General features: G+C 34.6%; 1 protein-coding gene and 1 long non-coding RNA gene across 29 annotated transcripts in view; one reads left to right on the forward strand and one right to left on the reverse strand.

The window, feature by feature from the left end:
• TRDN (triadin) overlaps positions 1 to 19,582 on the reverse strand; it is a 400,175-nt gene that overhangs the window by 245,934 nt on the left and 134,659 nt on the right. The gene's annotated exons all lie outside the window — the stretch shown is intronic.
• LOC147581187 (uncharacterized) overlaps positions 1 to 19,582 on the forward strand; it is a 48,982-nt gene that overhangs the window by 21,268 nt on the left and 8,132 nt on the right. The window contains exon 4 of the long non-coding RNA XR_015251512.1: positions 16,113 to 18,327. This is a non-coding gene — a long non-coding RNA (uncharacterized LOC147581187). The remainder of the gene's footprint in view (positions 1 to 16,112; positions 18,328 to 19,582) is intronic.

Consider the following 19,582-nt stretch of genomic DNA (forward strand, 5'->3'; position numbering starts at 1 on the left):
CCTAAAATTAGTTTGCCAGGTAAAGAAATTAAGAGAAGAGATTCTACACAGAGAGAATCTGGTGAAAAAACAGTTACTGGATGCCAACATACGTAGGACTCCTAAAACAAACAAACTGGTGCCTTCTGCAGCAGAAAGGGCAATATCCAGTTTATGTCAGAAATTCTCTACAACTGTAATCAACTATATCACGCTCCCTAAAATGTCTAACTGCTACATTGTGAGGCAGTGGACACAGTGGGGAAGTAGGACCACACAAACAACAACAACAACAACAACAACAACAACAACAAAACAAAAAACAAAACAACAACAAAAAAAAAACAGAGAAAGAAAAAGCCAGATGTCTTCCTACCTTCAGAGTGACAGTTATAAATCACCCTGGCAGGGGAATTATCAGCTCAGAACAAGTTTTTGTTGTGCTAGGGAGCACTAAAACAAATCAGATACGTCATAGTAGAGCATGACGCATGACTTTAGTACTGACATAAAGAAAAGTCTTCTTCCGTGTTCAAATAATGTCAGAGAATACTGTTGAAATCTGAGACCATTTTATTTTATTAGTTTTTTTTAATGTTTATTTATTTTGAGAGAGAGAAAGTGAGAGTGTGTGTGTCAGGGTCGGGGGGGGCAGGAGAAAGGGTGGAGGAGGACCAGAGAGAGAGGAAATGGAGAATCCCAAGCAGAATCCACCTTATCAGTGGAGCCCAACTGGGTGGGGGGGCCTCCATCTCACCAGCCATGAGATCATGACCTGAGCCAAAGTGAAGAGTCAGATGCTTAACTGACTGAGCCACTCAAGAGCCCCCAAATTTTAAACATGAACAAATACAGGAGTGCCTGAGTGGCTCACTCAGTTAAGCTATCTACTCTTGATTTCAGCTCAGGTCATGATCTCACAGCTGGTGAGATGGTTCCCTGCATTGGACTCTGTGCTGACAGTGTGAAGCCTGCTTGAGATTCTCTCAGTCTCTTTCTCTCAGTCTCTCTCTCTCTCTCTCTCTTCCCTCCCCTCCCCCACTCCTGCTCCCTCTCTCAAAATAAATACATAAACTTTAAAAAATATGAATAAATTTAATATCATATAATAAATGCTGCTAATATAATGTCAAATTAATAGTAGAATTTTATAGTAAAAACAGTGTTGCTTAGTGTAAAGACTATACGCTTAGAGGCAAATGGTGAGCGTTTATATATTTGAGAGTTTCAGCTTCATCATTTACAAACTGGGTAAACTTGAAAATCTCATGAAGTATCCAAGCCTCAGTTTAGGGCCTTTATAAAATGAGGCTAGTTTTTAGGAATGTTATGAGGATTAAGTGTTAAAGCATCTAACACATAGTAAATACTCAAAATACCAATTTTTTCAATAATGAATTTACAATTTATGTCCCATCTAATTACACAAGAGAACTTGAAACAGACTTGGAAATAAGTAAACAAAGACATAACAACAGATAAAATTAAACATGACATAAATAACAGAACTCATTTACAAGAAAGAAGTTTTTACAATTTCACTAGGAATATATTCCTTCAGAATTCCAGAGGATTGTTACTCTCTGAAGGAACAATTTAGGTTGTTGAAATTTATGTTGGAACTCAAAAGGTGCCCTTCATTTTGCAAGCTATTACCTGAAAATCCCTTTGACATTCAAACATAGTGAATTGGCTTTATTTTTGTTCCTTGAGTGATTTGGGCTGGCTTATTTCCATAATACCTGAATGGCATGTTTGTAAGCTGCCAATATTTTATTGTTCTGAGTTTTTTCTCTCACAAGTCAATTTGATTGTTTCTGGTTTAGTCAAAATCCACTGGGGATAGTAGACAGTGTGTACTCCTTCTAATGATCTAAGTTACCAATGTTTTCTTTACACTGCTAGGAATGATGAATGGAATTACTCAGAATCTCAAGTCAAGTAGGAGGCTATGAGCTGAATTCAGATCACATGAAGTACAAAACAGCTCACTATACTAACATTTAATTTGTCTGGTTTCTTTATCAAAGGAGATTCCCTATTTCTACAACATTTCTATACAACTAAAGGCTATCCCCTAAATCTTGAAACAAATGTTGAGGAGATGTTTTCCTCTAATGCCTGACAGATAGTTAATTCTCCAGGCCTCTACTGCATTCTCCTGAAGGTACTAAGTACATCCAGAAGATCTTTGAAAGGCCTCTGTACTGCCAACAGCAAATGGTAATAGATTCTGGGATGGAGAAGGTGTCATTCCAGTAAATGACCGTTGAGTTCAAGTTTATTTACATTTAAAAAATACAATGTATAAAATAATTACAAATTCCTATCCCAATTTGTTCTTTCAATTTCATAAAAATCATTTGTGAATCTATGACTAATGGTGAAGTGGGGAGATCTGAATTTAGTAAGAAAATGGTGGTCAAGTTTTTGAAAGCGATAACATTAATTGTGTATGCTGCACTATTTTTATATGTGCAGAATAACATTTTTAAAATTTGGAATTGAACAAATAGTAACATTAAACAAAAATATGGTTTTATATTTTAGGCTGAGACGTGATTTTGCTAGTGTCTTTTATTTTAAAATGGGGACATCTTGGTCTTCAAGTTTCCTTACTGAGTGTCTTTCTCTTGCCATGTAGTTTGGACAGGGGACCAGAAGGATTTGGGGTGTCAACCATCCCTCCCTTTCCCACCCCATCTGTTAAAATAAAGATCAAAAATTTTAGACCACTCATATAATAATCCCAGATTTGTGAATTTGCCCAAGAAATGAGGACCTCACCAATAAAAGAACTACTTGAAGAAGTTCTGGAGTTCATATGAAATGGGTGAATCAAGGAGGTGTTTACTCCAATACAGGCATCTTTATACCTCCCACTCATGAATTGCTAAATTCTACACAGCTACTTTGCATCCCTTGTACTCAGTCGAGTGGATGGGGCACTCAGTAAACAGACAATTATCACTTAACTTAGGTCTCAGTGGTTTCAAGATAAAATGGAAACCATAATCTCTGCTCCAGCTGGTTGTTGTGAGTGTTCATGGGCAAATGAAATCATTGAGGGACCACAGTGAAGATAGAGAAATACACTGTTGTTACAGAGTTTATGTTAGAGATGGAGGGAGACAGGCAATAATTTAATAATATAAGACAGGCAAGACATATAATTTCAGATCTCAGAAATGTAGGGACATTAAAATAGAGTGATGAGGCAGATAACATTTAGAGGGAAGAGACTATGCTAAAATGGACAGAAAGGGAAGAGGAGGGCCACCATTAAGCACAATTCCACTAGCCTATGAAGCTTTGTGCAAATTCGAAAAATGTGTCTTCTGAGTATATGCAGGCCACGGTGGTAAGTTTTGGTCAGGAAAACCTGCTTAGTGCAAAATTAAGAGGCAGCTCTCTCCTGGCCAGTTGCAGCTCCAGTCCAGGGCATGCGGTCTTGGGGTGGGGGAATCAGAGTTGGAGGCCTTTGTTACACAACTGCATGAATGCATAGCATAGGAAGTGGCCCTTTCTCCAAGGAGAACACATCTGAGCTCTGACTTGAATACAAAGGAGCAAACCTTAGGAAGATGTCTGATAAAAGGATTCTTGACAGAGAATAGCAGTACAAAAAGCCTAAGCTAGTGACCAGCCTGGCTTGTTTAACGGTCATCGGTGATGGAAAACAGAGACAAGCTCATAGCAGACCATTCTAGCCTATTCCGGTGAGTATGGATTTGTCCTAAGGACAATGGTAAGATTTTGTAGGGTTTTAGTATAGCATGTAGGTTCTTTAAAGATCACTGGCTGGTGTATGAACCAAAACAATGTTTGTAGAGAAAAGGATATGAGGGACAGCAAGAGATCAGGTGGAGACTATTGAAATGATAGAAAGTAAGAAAGTGACATGGCTTGGACTAGGTGGTTTGAGGTAGAGATTCAATCATTCATGCAACAAGTATTTATTGAATGCCTACTGAGTACCAGGCACTTCCGTAGGATATGGAGTTATAGCAGTGAACAATACAGACAAAATCACCTATTTCATGGAGCTGAGATTCCAGTGGGCAGAGACAAAAAAGAGTCACTAAACAAGTAAAATGGAAATAAGTATCTTATTAAAAATGTATCAAGAAAAAGTAATAAGAAATGCTATTCAGAATAATGGGTGGCATTTTTAAATATATGATAAATGAAAAACATAGGAATTGGAGGTAAGTGGATGGATTCAGAGTACATTTTGACATAAACCCAATAGGACTATTAAATGAATTTAATGTAAGAAGTGAGGGAAAGAAATCATTTGACTTGAGCTTCTGGGAACAACTGAGAACACTCAGATAAGGGCAAGGAATTTTCCATTTACCCAGCCAGGTGCTGTTTATGAACTAACTGCTTAGTCATTGTTGTCACTTGGATTATGTAGTTTTTAATTTTGCCAGAGGTCTTATATAGAGGACACTGAAGTAGAAGCCATAGTTACTTTATATTAGATTATTCCAATAATATATTATATTGGTAATTAATTTACAAGTTTTTTGCTATGATTTTAGAAAAGTTTTAAGCAAATGGATTATTTAGTATAAATTGGTTACACAACCCTATTATAAGTGTTTTAAAACACCAAATTCTTTAACTTCTTAGATCAAAGAAACTCCTCTAGGCCAAAATGTTTCTACTGGAAAGGTTTCTTTGCATCCTGATAAAAAGCTTCCCTAATATTTCCATGTGTTATATATTTGCATATTCACTTTGATGGAAAGCATGGAATAGCAGCCAAATGCATATTTCATACATTCTTTTGATTAAAAATGATAAAGGTAATATTAGTGTTTTTTCCTCTTCATCTCCAATTTATGAAGTAGAAATAACTTTCCATGGAACAGTCAACGAAAAGAAAGGAAACAAGATTGATTTGAGATTATATCATTGTTCTATTTATCCTTATACCTCAATTATGACAAAATACCTGGTGTTTGGGACCTAGTGAAAATAGAGGCACGGAATCCTGATCCTAGAGTTTTGGGGTATAGGAGAGACCTTTGAAATCAGCTATTCCAACACCCTGAGTTTTCAAATGGAAAAAAAAAAGTCCCTGGAAGGATAAATGGCCTAACAAAATCATACATTGAGAGCAAGTTCAATGTAAGATTAAGACCTTTTCCACTCTATTTTGTTTTTCTATTTATTTAACGTCTATTTGGAAGATCGAGATAAATGCCAGTTATCTATTATTATCAATCATTTCTAACCCTTGAAAGATCTTTAAGCATTTAGTTCATTCTATGAAGAGTTTTACAGTTTTCTTTGGTGTTCATGTTTTGTTTCACCTTAATTAGATGCTGAATTGACCCCAAGTGGCCCATCAAAAAGACTCCCTACTTAAAGATCATTTCCACAATTCTAGATAGACTTTCACTGGGAGACTTTTAAGTTTTTCACAATTCTTGTTTCTTTACTTTTCTTAGTTTCTTCTAGCTCTCTGAACCATATGTCTTTCAAACCCACAGCAAATCGTATTTGCACACAAGGTAAACCAAGGGACAGACAGTAAAGATGGAAGAAAGAGACAGATAGGTAAAATGAATCATATGTTTTTCTTTTAATGCAAAAGCCAAAGCCAGGAGAAAAGAGATAAAGGAGGCAAATTAGATGAACTGCAGTCACAATTAAAAGAAATAAAAATAAAAACTTAGAATGCACTCATGCACATACAATACAAATCTCCCACTTGGTATCTAATCAAATAATTTTTTTTAATTTTTTAATGTTTATTTATTTTTTTGAGAGAGAGAGACAGAGACAGAGGACAAGTAGGGAAGGGCAGAGAGAGAGAGAGGGAGACACAGAATCTGAAGCAGGCTCCAGGCTCTGAGCTGTCAGCACAGAGCCTGATGCGGGGCTCAAACTCACAAGCCGTGAGATCATGACCTGAGCCCAAGTCAGACACTCAACCAACTGAGCCACCACATGCCCCTAATCAAATATTTCTGGGATTGCACATTCTCAGTGATGACATGGCCTAGAACATGGCTTATTCCAGTTATTCCTCAAAACGTGGCCATTTTATCTCCTCCCTTGATTCTCTTCCATACACTCTCCTCACATGCTCCCAGAGCACCCAGGATGCACTTTATCTTCTGAGCATCAATGCACTGACGTTTATATACAACTTTGGACTTTACACCCCCTCACCTTTTTAAATCTTCAGTAGACTATGAGCAACTTGAGGACAGAATCTGCAACAGCACTATATACTTGTGAAAGGAAATGAATCATTAAAGGAGAAAATGAATGACTAACTGAATGAGTGAATCAGTGAATGCTAGATGCTACTCTGTCACAGTTTCTAGAACAGACCAAATTATAGGTATTTTTTAAGTTCTTTATAGAGTATAAAATACTTCCAACAAAAAAGTGAAATTTTATTTACTTGTTTATTCATTCACTCATTCATTCATTCATTTATTCATTTTTAATCATTAACGGTTCCAGACCAAAGCATTCACTTTCTTTCTTTGAGTATCTTTACCTATTTATGAATGGAACAACAATCTTGCTATGAAAGTGAAAAATTAATGTGTTTACCTATGGCTAGTGGGAAAAAGTGAGCTAAAGTCCAAAATGAAGAAAGGTAGCATCATTAAATAATTCAATCAAGATGTAACACTTATAATATATTCTGAATATCTATAGGTCCCCTCAAGTGGAAAGAAGACTATGTAAATTATCCACTCAGGTATTTTTCAGCCTAAATAATTCTGCAACTAAATGTAACTTGAATAGTGTTTTAGTGCCAAACATTGAAACCCAAAGAAATTAAACAACTTGCTAAATTCACCTAAGTGCTTATAAGCAGGACCCGTGTATAAAGATGGCAGGTGCTGTTTTCTTTGCACAGTAGCATGTTGTCTTTGTATTTTGCATTTATTTTATAAATAGCATAAAGAGAAAAGGAATGAACAAAATATATAACAACATTTGGAATAGTGCTGAACAATTTTAATTAATTGCAATTATTACGTTGTTATATTGTGTTTTAGAATTCTATACTCAATGATATAATCTTATAATAATTAAAAAGCAGATCTTAAATGAAGTTCTCTGTATTATAATAAAGTGATGTTATTAATGGACATTTTACCTCTTGTTCCACTTGAAGACAATTTAAAATACAAATAATGCATGTTTTTGACCATCGGTTGTTAGTATTCAAAGTTATAATGAATTAAAATTAGGTCTCTTAGATGCCATTTTCCAATGTCAAAAATATCTGACATTCTTTACCAAATGGGGATGACTACTTCCTAAGGTGTTGAGTAGTTGGAGAAGCTATAGGATAAAAATAGCTCATCTTACTAGAAATCAACTTTCTGCAGCATTATTTATAATGGCCTACTTATGAAAACAACCCAGCTGTCCATCAGCAGATGAATGGATTTAAAAAAATGTGATATATGTATATGCTGGAATTGGAGTCTATCTAACTGTATCTATTTATCAAGAGAAAATGGAATATTATTCAGCCATAAAAAGAAGGAAATTCTGCCATTTGTGGCAATATGAATCAATCTTGAAGATACTATGCTAAGTGCAAGAAGCCAGACAGAGAAAGGTGAATACCATAAGATCTCACATGTGGAATCTAAAATAATAGAACTCATATTCCCACAGAGCACAAATTGGTGGTTGCCAGAGGTGGAGTGGGATGAAGGGTGGGTGAAATGAGTGAAGATAGCCTAAAGGTACAAACTTCCAATTAACTATAAGATAAATAAATCCTGGGGCTATAATGTACAGCATGGTGACTATAGTATTGTTTATAAATTGATGAGAGATGAGATATTAAATGTTTTCATCCTTAAAATTATAACTATGTGCATTATAAAAATTATAACTTACTATGGTGACCATTTCACAATATACACACATAGAAAATCATCATGTTGTACACCTAAAACTAATATAATATTGTGTCAATTATCTCAATAAAACTGAAAAAAAATAAAGAGATCTAACTTTAGTCAATTTATAAAAAGAAATCAAGTTTTTCTGCATGGCAAATATTTAAAATATTATACTTATTTGTAAATTTTAAACACATAATTGAGTAGAATTAAAAATGCATAGTTTTGGGGGTACCTAGGTGGCTCAGTCAGTTAAGCATCTGAGTCTTGATATTGCTTAGGTCATGATCTCAGGGTCCTGAGATCAAACCCTGTATTGGGCTCCATTCTGGGCCATGGAGCCTGCTTGTGATTCTCTCTGTCTCTCCCTCTTTTCCCCCTACCCCTCCTCTTTCTCTCTCTCTGTCTTTCTATCTCAAAAAAAAAGAAAAACAAACAAACAAAAAACAAATAAAATAAAAATAAATTTATAGTTTTTGAGGAAAATCACTAAACCTCAATAAAATTTTGAGTTAAAATCTCAGGTTTCTTTTATATCTCTAGGCAAGCCCTTCCTCCCTCACACATTAACATACTGACTAATAATAGTCTATAATTCACTTCATTTAATTGATCATTGCTGTTAATACAAAAGAACCAGTCCTGATAAGGTTGTTGTTTATCAACCAGGTAATTATAACATGGCATACACCTAAATATGAGTACATTTAATGTGTCATAACTCTCAAGTCAAAATGTAATAATTCAGGCTTTATATTCAGTATTACTTTTCAGAGACACTTTAAAGACTTCCTCAAAGATGGAAAATCAAGTCACACCAAATTGTTGATCATTGGGAAAGTATGTAATCAGAAAGATGAGGAAATAAGAGAAAATATGGCCCCCAAGACAAAATCATTACATTTACAGAACATATTAAAATAACTTACAAGTAGCATAACAAATTCACTTCTTAAGAGCTAGGAAGCTTGACATTTTTGTAAACTATCTAAACATGACGAATAAATAATGTCTCCTTCTGTCTCATGTCTTTTCTAGCTGTTTGACTTTAGGATTCTACCAAAGAGGTTATTGACAGAGAGCAGCTGGCAGAGTTGATTGCTAAATCAATTCCTAAACTGCTAGAATCTGTTGTTTTCATTCTCAGTAACTTCAGGACCCACCAACAACCTTCGAGATAAATTTACCCTAGGTTCTCTTCTATCTCAATTTGCTGTCACTTTAACCATTAAAAATAAAATACACTTAAAAATCTAATCATGGAACTGTGTGATATTTTATCAGGCTTTTGGCCAACTTAATAGAATCCCAGGAAATTCAAAAGCAAACCATATCCAAGACTCCTTCAGTAATTTCAGTGAAAAACATTTGTGCTCTTGAGTATGAAGTCACAGTCCCCTTTGCCTGGGGTTTCTATACCAGATTACTTTCACTGACCAACCAACAAACACAACTGAAAGTTACCAACAGACTGCCTTCTTTCTTCGGCAGTTGTAATGACAAGATTTAGGAGTGCATGTCAAATTTGCATTATATACAGGGATGGTGAGTTTTTCTTAAATTATACCACTTAGAAAATAAAGCGAAGGAAAAAAGAAAAGAAAACCTAGGAGGCAGTGACCCCCTTTTTAAAATATATTTATAATTCTCCCTACAATGCTGGAGATAATATCCAGCCATCTGAGCAAATTCCGAAATTTCCTCTTCGTTCAATTCCCTAAGCTATGAGGTGGGAAAATTATAACCCAGCTCCTAGGTTTTGGTAAGAACTCAGTGAGATGATCCATGTCCAGAGTTTAGCATAGCACCTGGCCTGGCATACCATTAGGATTTAGTAAGTGGTATATCTTTCCATTGTCTTCATCAAAGCCATCATGATCATCATCTCTGATCGCCCTCAAACATCTTTAAAAGGGAGGTAGCTGCTGAATAATGTGTGTATGACTGAGTTTTCCTTCACCCTAGGTAAGCCATATAAACCAAGGTGCTTTGGGACTTTTTCTCCTTATCCTCAAAAGCAGAGACAGACTTTTTTAAGCTATTGCATGGGATTTGAAAAAACGGTGTTGCTTCTCTTTTATACAGGGATCTCATTCATATAAAATAAAATCAATTTGGCACTTTTCAACCACCATATTTAGCGATTTCCACACCACACAGTACTTGGCAAAGGGATATTGCAACTATCCTATCCTTTGTCTCCACCTGTGGGAAAATTTCTTTCCTTTTTTTTTTTTTTTTTTTGGTTTGTTTGTTAATTGTCTCTGACACATGCATATATCCCATGTTCACAAGCAATTCAAAGAGATATGGAAAGCTGAAGGAAGAATCATAGAGCCAATGAAAAAGGGAACTTCAGGTTTTAGGATTTATCTCAGGAGGAGACAAAGGATTTGATGTTTTGTTTTAGCTGAGAATTCTCTACTGGGTGCTTTAATAAAGATGATAAAACTCCACACCTTTTCAACTACAGGCATATAACATAAACTTAAATATTTTAATACTTGCACTTTATAGATAAAGGATAAATGGTAACATGTTAATAATTACTGTTTAATAGGCTTACCAATACAATTAAATTCACAAATACATTCTCACTTGAATGACACATTTGGAAATCATCCAACTTCTCTTCCTGTTTTAAATTGTGTATAATTGATACCATTTTGTCATTTGAAGCAATACTCACTGCTTATCCAGTGTCTGCCAGGAGGCTACTTATAATTATACAAAAAAATAATATTCCTCTGGGAGAAAAATCATCATTAATATAATCCCATCATGAATAATAGAAAGCAGAAACGGTTTACATCTTATGCAACTATTTTATAAGAGAATATTAATTCATCAGGTTGTTTTTTACAGGATGTTTCAATATGACGGTATTGGTTCTTTCTCTATATCTATTTGCCCTTTCTATAAGAGATTCTAATTATTACAAACAAGTCTTATCCACTGAACACACGCTTATTACCTAAACACTGTGGATGGATACAATAGAAAGTAATTTGTAGGTGGCAGTTTTTCTTTCAAGAAAGCTTCATGTCAACCACGAAGCAGAAATATGGAATAAAATAGAATAGTGGGGATTTAAGAGATGTAATATAAATAATTAAGTGTGAATGACAAAGGAGAGACACTAAAGTATAATGGGATGCACAGTGATGTAGATGACATCCATATGGTGAGATATTGCTTTGTTCAGTTTTTACCCTGTGTTGATTTCTCACTTGGTGTTGTTAATGAAAAGTACATATAATTATATGACTATTTTATCCCCCTTCGAGTGAAAAACTTGACTACCTAAAAAAAATAAGTAACAAGTTCATTGTAAGCAATTAATAAGAACAATCACAATAATGTTGAAGGTAAGCATTGGAAACATACTATAGCTTTATAAAGCCTATCCTAACCTCTGTGGGCCTCTCCTCTTTAGACATTAATAGTGAGTATAATCTGCAAACATGATTTAGTACTTAATTACTACCTTCTCCCATTTTTCTTCCCCAGCTGCTTTATACTGTTCATTGTTCTACTTATAATAATCTGACTAGATGGTTTTCTCCTTCTGCTTTGAAACTTATGTTATGACCATTAGTATTCTTAACAGTGTTTTAGAAAATATTTTTAGAAAACCAAAATATATACCGGATCAAAAAATGCTGAGCAACTATTAGACATCAAAATGTTGAATTTGGTAGCAGTAATGTTAATATTGCAAAATTCATTATTGTCTCCATCTTGCACAAACATCCTGTACAGGAAAAAAAGCTAGGGGTGAGGACTATTTGTTCATCATCTAGGTCTCTCCGAAAGCAGTTATATCAAACTGCTTAGTTCACAATCAGTTGTACCAAAATAAGTATGGGGCATATTTGTTATTCTCATATTTAAATTAAGGCCTGCTTTAGAAAAGTGATAAGAACTATATATATATTTATTTGAAAGCCACAGATTCTCCATTCTTTATCTATGGGGCCACCCAAATGAACCTTAGAGCAGGACAAGGGGAATGAATATATTCACATAATTACTAGAATACTTTTTTTAATCTGCACTCTTTCATATGAATTGACAGATAAGATTGTTATAAGACATGACACATTAATAAATAACACCTAATTAGTTTGATAATTCTTTGATTAAGCCTTAATTTTCCTTGCTTTTCATGCAGCAATTCAAATTACTCTGTATTATTTGTTCCTTTTTCAGACTATTTTAGAACATGCTTTGAATAGTCTCAGTAGGTTACCTGAGGAGGAATTTATTTTTGTCTGACAGCAAGTCCATGCCATTAAGAGTGACAAGGCTAGACCAAAACGATGCTTTATTCAAAGTTCCCTCACAGCAAAGATACTCCTCTAAAATCCACCACTTCTTTCAAAAGGGTTAGGAGACAAATGTGAAGAATGAGAATGTAAGGAAAATAAAACAGGCCTTCATTTTGTTTCCTTTAATTGGACACAGAGAAGTGAAGTCATACAACTTGGTATTATAAGGACAGCGGTCTATTTACTAGCCCTCTCCCAAAATCTATGGTCCCTTTACCTGCTGGAGAGAGTACAGCAGCCTTAGAGGAATCACAGCCACGCAAAGGTTCTCAGATCTATTTCTATGTACATACCAGCTATTTATAGTGACTAGAATGTTCCGTGGATTGATTGTGACAAATATGGAAATCTAATACATTTATCTTGAACAGCTTCCACGGACTTCAGATAATCAGAGGCAACTCTCACAGGGTATGCTATGTCCAGGAACCATGCATGCCTGTAATTAAGTGTAGGATTTCTCCTCTTTCTTTCTACCACCTTTTTCTGATTCTTTATGCTGCCTGCAGTTTACAGATGCATGCAGCAAACCAGTCTTTGTTAATTCTGAGCCTCTGTCTCTAGAGATACTACCAATAACTCCTTTAAGAATCTTTACATAGGGCCTATTTGCAATGCTTAGAAACCTGTCATCTTTTTAAATAACAAGATTACTTCCAGGAATGAATAAAGAGGGCTGTCCTGGGATGATCATCAATAATTTTTTTCGTTGAGAAAAATATTATGCACCATGAATTCAATTCAATAAACATATCGTGGATCTGGCAAAGTATGAGACAGTAGGGATTTAAAAGCAAATGTTTCTTAAAGGTGTATACAAGGCAGAAAAGAAAGACTTGTTAGGGAGAGAATGCTAATGATAAACAATAATTAAATCAGAAAGGAATCAGGAGTGGTGGGTAGAAAATCACAATTTTGTTATTGGGCACAATCATCACCCCCACCAACACTATATGTGTAAATAGTGCTTCTTAAATGTTAATGGGTGTTCTTGGATTGGTCTAAATGTTAACCCTAAAAAATAATGCCTATTATTCTCTTTTATAGGAGAAATAGGCACCATGCCTATTTATTCAGTGCTGTATCTGTAGAATCTAGCATAGTTCCAAAAACTCATCTAAGATATGCTTAAACCAAACTCATTATAAGCATATAATGTAAGATTTTTCCTACAATCCCCTATATAATACTGTCAATTATGTATTATTGGCCACATTACATAGGTAGTAGATCCAAGGCTAGAAGACATCAGATGGCTACAATGGATAAAATTGGTGTTGTGTATTTGTTGATGTGGTTCTGCTTATAACAACTCATAGATATGTGCCCAGTTACTAAAGAAAAGCTGACACTCAGAGAGCCATGGACTCTTAAGTGTGCTTTGACCATCTGCTAATGTATTCTGTGACAGTCTTATCAGCCTCATTTGACAGAGGAGGAAATGAAGGCCTAAAGAGATTGATTAATGTGACTAAGTCATATTTCAAGCATGTGGCAAGGCCTACAATTAAAGCCATGCAGTCCAGCTCTGGAGTCTACTTGCCTACCCACCTGCTTTCACTGCCTGAAATGTCCATGCATTGGTGGCTACCTCCAAAGAATCCAAATAAAGCCATGGAAAACAACAGAAAGCAGCCAAAGAAGGAAAGCAAATTATTACTCCATTTTAGGTTATGAACATGTCAGTTCTAGCACTTTTCTCACTGCACTATGTTTTTAGTAAATAGTCACATATACTCACTCTTCTCATTTACATCTAAACCTCATTTAAGTTTCCACCTCATGTGTGAACTTAAATCGTTGAAATAGTTTATAACATTTTGAGTTACAACATTAATTTCTTAAGTCACTTGTACACAGTTCCCATCACCACCTATATGAACGATGACTTAGTAAATTTGTCCTTTCTTCCTTCAAAACCATGTTTTAGATTCATCAGTTTTAGCAATATTTCATAAACTTTATCCTATTTCTAATCCCTTTAGCAGATGCTGCTTGATCACACTCTCTGTAATGCTGATTTCATGTCATTGTTCTACTTCAAATTTTTCAGACTCTCTTCCATGCCAAGTTACATACAGCTTTGCTGATTGACCAAGTATAATGTCACCACAAACTTATCACTCCTTATTTCCCAATGTTTTCTAATCTTAATTTATCTTTTTGTCAGTCCAATATCCTCATTGTCATACAAACACATCAATTTCACATGCTCTGCCATGTCATGTCCATGTTCATTTTCTCTTTCATCCATACACGAACCAAGGCCTGTGTATTCCTTAGCACTTAGTCAAATACTCCCTATCTTTCAAATTCTAGGTGTCTTTTGTCTTCCCTGACATCAAGAATCACAGATGTCTCTCTGAAACATGTAACATGTGGTGTCAGTATTATGCAATCTCACTCCCAATTTTAACCTTTTACTATCAATTATTTGTTCCATTTTCTGTTTCAAATAATTCTACTTGTTAAAGTTAGGGATCATCTTTTAGTATTCTTATATCCCCTACTGTGTTCATTCTGAGACTACAGTGCATGCAGTATTCATGTATTCAATATTTGTATGCTCACTTATTTCACTCACTCTCTTGGTAACCTCATTTCCACCATTGAGCTCTCACCAAAACTCCACACTTGATTATCTAACTGCTTACTTCAGAGTTTGCTGTGAAAATTAAATGAGTAAAATGTGTGAAAATAGTTGCTATGGACCTTGGTATTTAGCAGGTGCTTAAATGATGTTTCCATTGGAATCTTCATATATTCCCCTTTTGTAACTGAACACCATCATCTGCGGCCTTAAGAATAGGTAATGGATTTGAAATCTCCTACATCGCTAGCTCTTCTCACTCTCATGAGTTTTGACCAGTCTTTTCCTTTACTCCCTATTTAGAGCACTATTATTATTGTTTTTTCAAGCCAACAACCTCTGAATAATCTTTTACTTTCCTATCTTTTGGTATTTGTGATGATAAAACCCATGGTTCTACCTCTGTGAACCTCCTTGGACATATCCTAACTGTGCAAGAAGGCCATCCCCTCAAAACCTTCTTACACAATTGTTTCCAATTTTGTTTTTCTTTTTGGCTTCCTGAATGTCAACCACTGTGAACCAGTTGCATTTCCCCATCTATGCCTAAACAAGCAGGGAGCTTTGGGCTTTAGAATTAGTCAGGCTTGTGTTTGAATTCCCTGTCTGCACTGTGTTTGACCTGGACAAAACATTTAAATTCTCTACCTCCATTCTCTGTTCTATAAAACAAGGATGATAATACATTCCTCCCAAGGTTTTATATGGATTAAATAAGATTATTTTAAGAATCTAGCAGAGAATAAATACTCAACAGCAGATAGTTATAAAAGAACATTTCAAGTTCAGTCTTATGTCTTTATCCTTAAACTCATATAGACACAGTCCATGTGTCTTATGTCTTATCCTTAAACTCAGTCTTATGTCTTTATCCTTAAAGACATATAGACACAGTCCACCAATGTCTCAAGACCCCTTTCAACTTTTACTTCTTCCATAAGATCTTCTCTGATCTTCACATTAGAAGCATTATCATTTTTGCAGTAAATTTACATGGTAAAAGAGAAAGTGAAAAAGTGTGGGGAGAGGACATGTGCATACACTATCTTATTTCACCATCTAACAACCTTAAGAAATACATTTGATTTAAAAACTGAGACTCAGAAAAAGTTATTAAGCAAAGTATTTAAATCCTGGCTTGTGTGACCTTCAATTTATGTTCTGTCCATTGATTCTCAGTGTGCTAGCAGAGTCCATTGAAGTCAATCTGAGTTTTTGAGGTTTTATTTTGTTTTGTTTTGCTTTGTTTTGTTTTGAGCAATTGTAACTACTTGTAGAGACTGATTTATCTTGTCTTACTTTTCCTTACAGGTTGTCCAAGGAACAAAGGAAAAAACTACTTATTTTCTAAACAGAATAAAACTCATTATAACTTGTAATTTGCTACATGGCACCGTTGGGAAATTTAAAAAAATCCAGGACACATGATGGAATCTCTATGATCTTATTTTTCCTCTCTCTTGAACATTTCTATTTCATGAATTCAGGAATTACTTCATTATGACTCATCAATTATTCCCAACAATGCTAAAAATGAGTAAAATGATAAGAAAATAGAATAATGATGGAGTTGCCTGGAAGGATGATGCAATTGCAAAATAAACCTCCATTCTCACCATCATTCAGTTTTCTTATTTTTTGACTAAAATATCGCATCGTCATTCAAGAACGCATAAAAGAAGTCTGGAAACATTCTTATGATCTACTTCTAGTTTCATTGAGCACAGTTTAGAATTTAGAAGTTCTATGTTTCGTCCATAACTGCAAAAAGAAGAAAATGGACAAAGGAAGATGTTTAGGTTATTAGATGAATCAGAACAAATGTAAAAAAGAGAGCTAAGTATGCCAAACTTAAATGATTAGGGTGAAATTGAAATTAATTGTTCAAATGAAATCTCAGACAATGGATTTTCAGATGACAATGAATTTTCTCAAACTCAAGAATCCATGAGGGAACAATTCATTTCCAAGGACAAAAATGAAATAGGATATTCTCATGCAGTTAGTCCTTCAACCAGAAGGACTTTACCATGCAATATTTTGTGGCAAGAACCTAACCTATCTCATTTTGTTTTAAGGGTATATTATAATACTTTTTCATTTTTTATAAAGTCTGTGTGCCAAAATTTATAGTTTTTAAGTACACAAATGTTAAAGAAAGGTTAAGGCCAGTATCAGAATGAAATCAATTATGTATAAATAAAAAAAAAAAAACTCATTGGATTCATCATTCTAAATAATGTTTAAGAATCTAAAAATAAAAATGTCTTGTAGTTATGGAATGGAGATGACATTGTCTTTTAACGAAATTACGTGCCTCAAAGATTTGAAAAAGTTGACTATTGCATTTTGATAACGCAAATTCTATATGAACCAGAAGTGATACTATGCTAGAACCTATTAAAGATGTGTTTGAAATCTAGAATTAGTATCAATTAGATGTATATATTGCAGGTTTATTCATGATATTGATGGGCAGTTAGTTCCTTTCTGAAGATGTTTCCAATCTGGAGTATATACATCTTCAAAATCAGAAAATTGATGAAGTAAACTTTTGGTTTTGCTATGTTTAAGTTCTTATCACAATTTTCACCCCTTTACTCTTACTTCTGTAAACCATTTTTTAAATGATTTAAAATATTAAAAAACACTAAGAGGTCCAAATGGTAAGTAAAGATAACTATTGTTCCTAGTATACTGAGATTAGCATTTACATTTTCTAAACCTCTATTGCATACTTATCAATTTATCCTTAGTTATAAAGTTATATATGCCATGTCTTATCTCTTTTCTGGACTAGCAGCTTGCAGAGGGGATTCAACAGATGTTTATTGCGTTAACATAAAAACTCCCAGAACTTTTGTTTTGTGAAAATAATGAGATGTTTGGAATTAAAGTGAGTATGTTTTCATGGAGCAGTATTTTTTGGAGGAAAGTAAAGTAAGGCTGAATCTTACCTAGTCTTCTACATTATAGCCAATTGAGCTCTGAAATACATTAGATTAAACCATTAAATAACAGTGACTATAATGCAATTACATTTGACCTCTTCTCAGCAGGATCAAACCAAAAATGCACAACTGAAGTTCAAGAAAAGGATCTTAATAAAATGAGAGTACTCTTATTCCTTGAGGCTCTATTTCTAGCTGTGGACCTAAAAACCCATAGAATTGGAATACAGACTGCCAAAGAATACCTTATTATACTCAGAGAAGATTTTGATAGGTAGCTACCTTCAATTTTAAGAGAGTAAATGACACAGAAAGGGGAATAAATTACCTTAACATAAATTCTTGGTTCAAGTAAGTCAGGTAGTAGTTGGATTTTAATGGTGGGATAACTTCTAAGGGATAAACATTAACTTGTATTGAACTTTAATCATAATGGCTTTTTGATTATGATTTTTTTCATACAGAGATGAAAAGCTGAAAAAAAAGTGTTAAAATGATGAAGCAAAAGCATACAAGGCCTAGTTCTTGTACTGGACATTTAAATTGATTTCCTTATCTACAATAAATATAAAGAGGTCTGTAAGCCATGTGATTTTTTTTTTCCTTATTGAAATTTGTCTCTTGCTTAACTCAGTTGACTTCACCCAGGAGTACATGCAACCTATTTGGCCCAGATGAAAGTTGATGAAGAGCTAATGTAAAAATGCATAGTAAGATCATGATGGTTATTTTATTATTTATTTACTTATTTTCAATTTTATTTGCTCACAATTTTTGTTTTTAGTTTATTTATTTTTGAGAGAGCACACATGTGTATGTGCTCACATAGGCAGTGGGAGGGGCAGAGAGAGAGAATCCTAAACAGGGCTCTGGGTTTTCAGCACAGAGTCTGATGGGGGTCTTAAACTCACAAACCATGAGATCATGACCTGAGCTGAAATCAAAAGTCAGGAACTTAAGCAAGTCACCAGGTGCCCCATAATGGTTCTTTTAGAGTCTATCTAAATGAATGAAATTATCAGTATGGCTATCACTTAAGAAAAAATGTGCTTAGCAGCAAAGTATTGAAAAGGAGATTGGAATTACTGGAAGGATGATAAAGATAAGCAAACCTAAAGTCATTTATCTTGATCATCACTACTATCAATTTCTAAAAGCAAAACCAAAACTCACACACATACACCACCACCACCACCACCACCACCATGAAGTGAATCTCAGTGTAGCTACTAATGTCTGCCTTGACCAGTTTTCACAGTTGTCTTAAAAGAAAATGACAGCTAGACTATTTTCACCCTAAAAAGTGTGAATCATCAGCTTCAAGACAGCCTCCTTAGAACAGGATCCATTTCCCTCCCTCCCTTCCTCTCCCTTTCCTTTTCTCACCTCTCTTCCTTAAGACAGTTTAGGGATTACCCAAAACATGTTCTATGAATTGACCAAGTACACAATCAAGAGATCTAATGTCAGGGTTGTTAGATCATTTAAGAGCAGCAGAAAAAAAATATTTCTAGAGAAGGGGGCACTTCGGTATCCATAATATCCCTAAAATTATACATTATACATATACATCTACTCCGATTGCCCACAGGACCAGCCTTAGTAGCATATACTCATTTTCTAGGTTTAAATAGAATTTTCTTAATTTTCAATTGAATATAGAGTGAGTCAGTACCCGAGAATTTTAATTGTTATATACAACAAATGATGTGATCCTTACAGTTTATGCTGGCTTCTTAAGATAGTCCCCATAATTGAGGTAAGGATTTTTACTGACCATAAGAGAGTGTATATTCACTACAGAGATTCAGAAAGAGCAATTCAGTTCTT

Source organism: Puma concolor, chromosome B2 (assembly GCF_028749965.1).
Source record: "Puma concolor isolate L17-30 chromosome B2, mPumCon1.1.hap2, whole genome shotgun sequence".
Taxonomy (NCBI): Eukaryota; Metazoa; Chordata; class Mammalia; order Carnivora; family Felidae; genus Puma; species Puma concolor.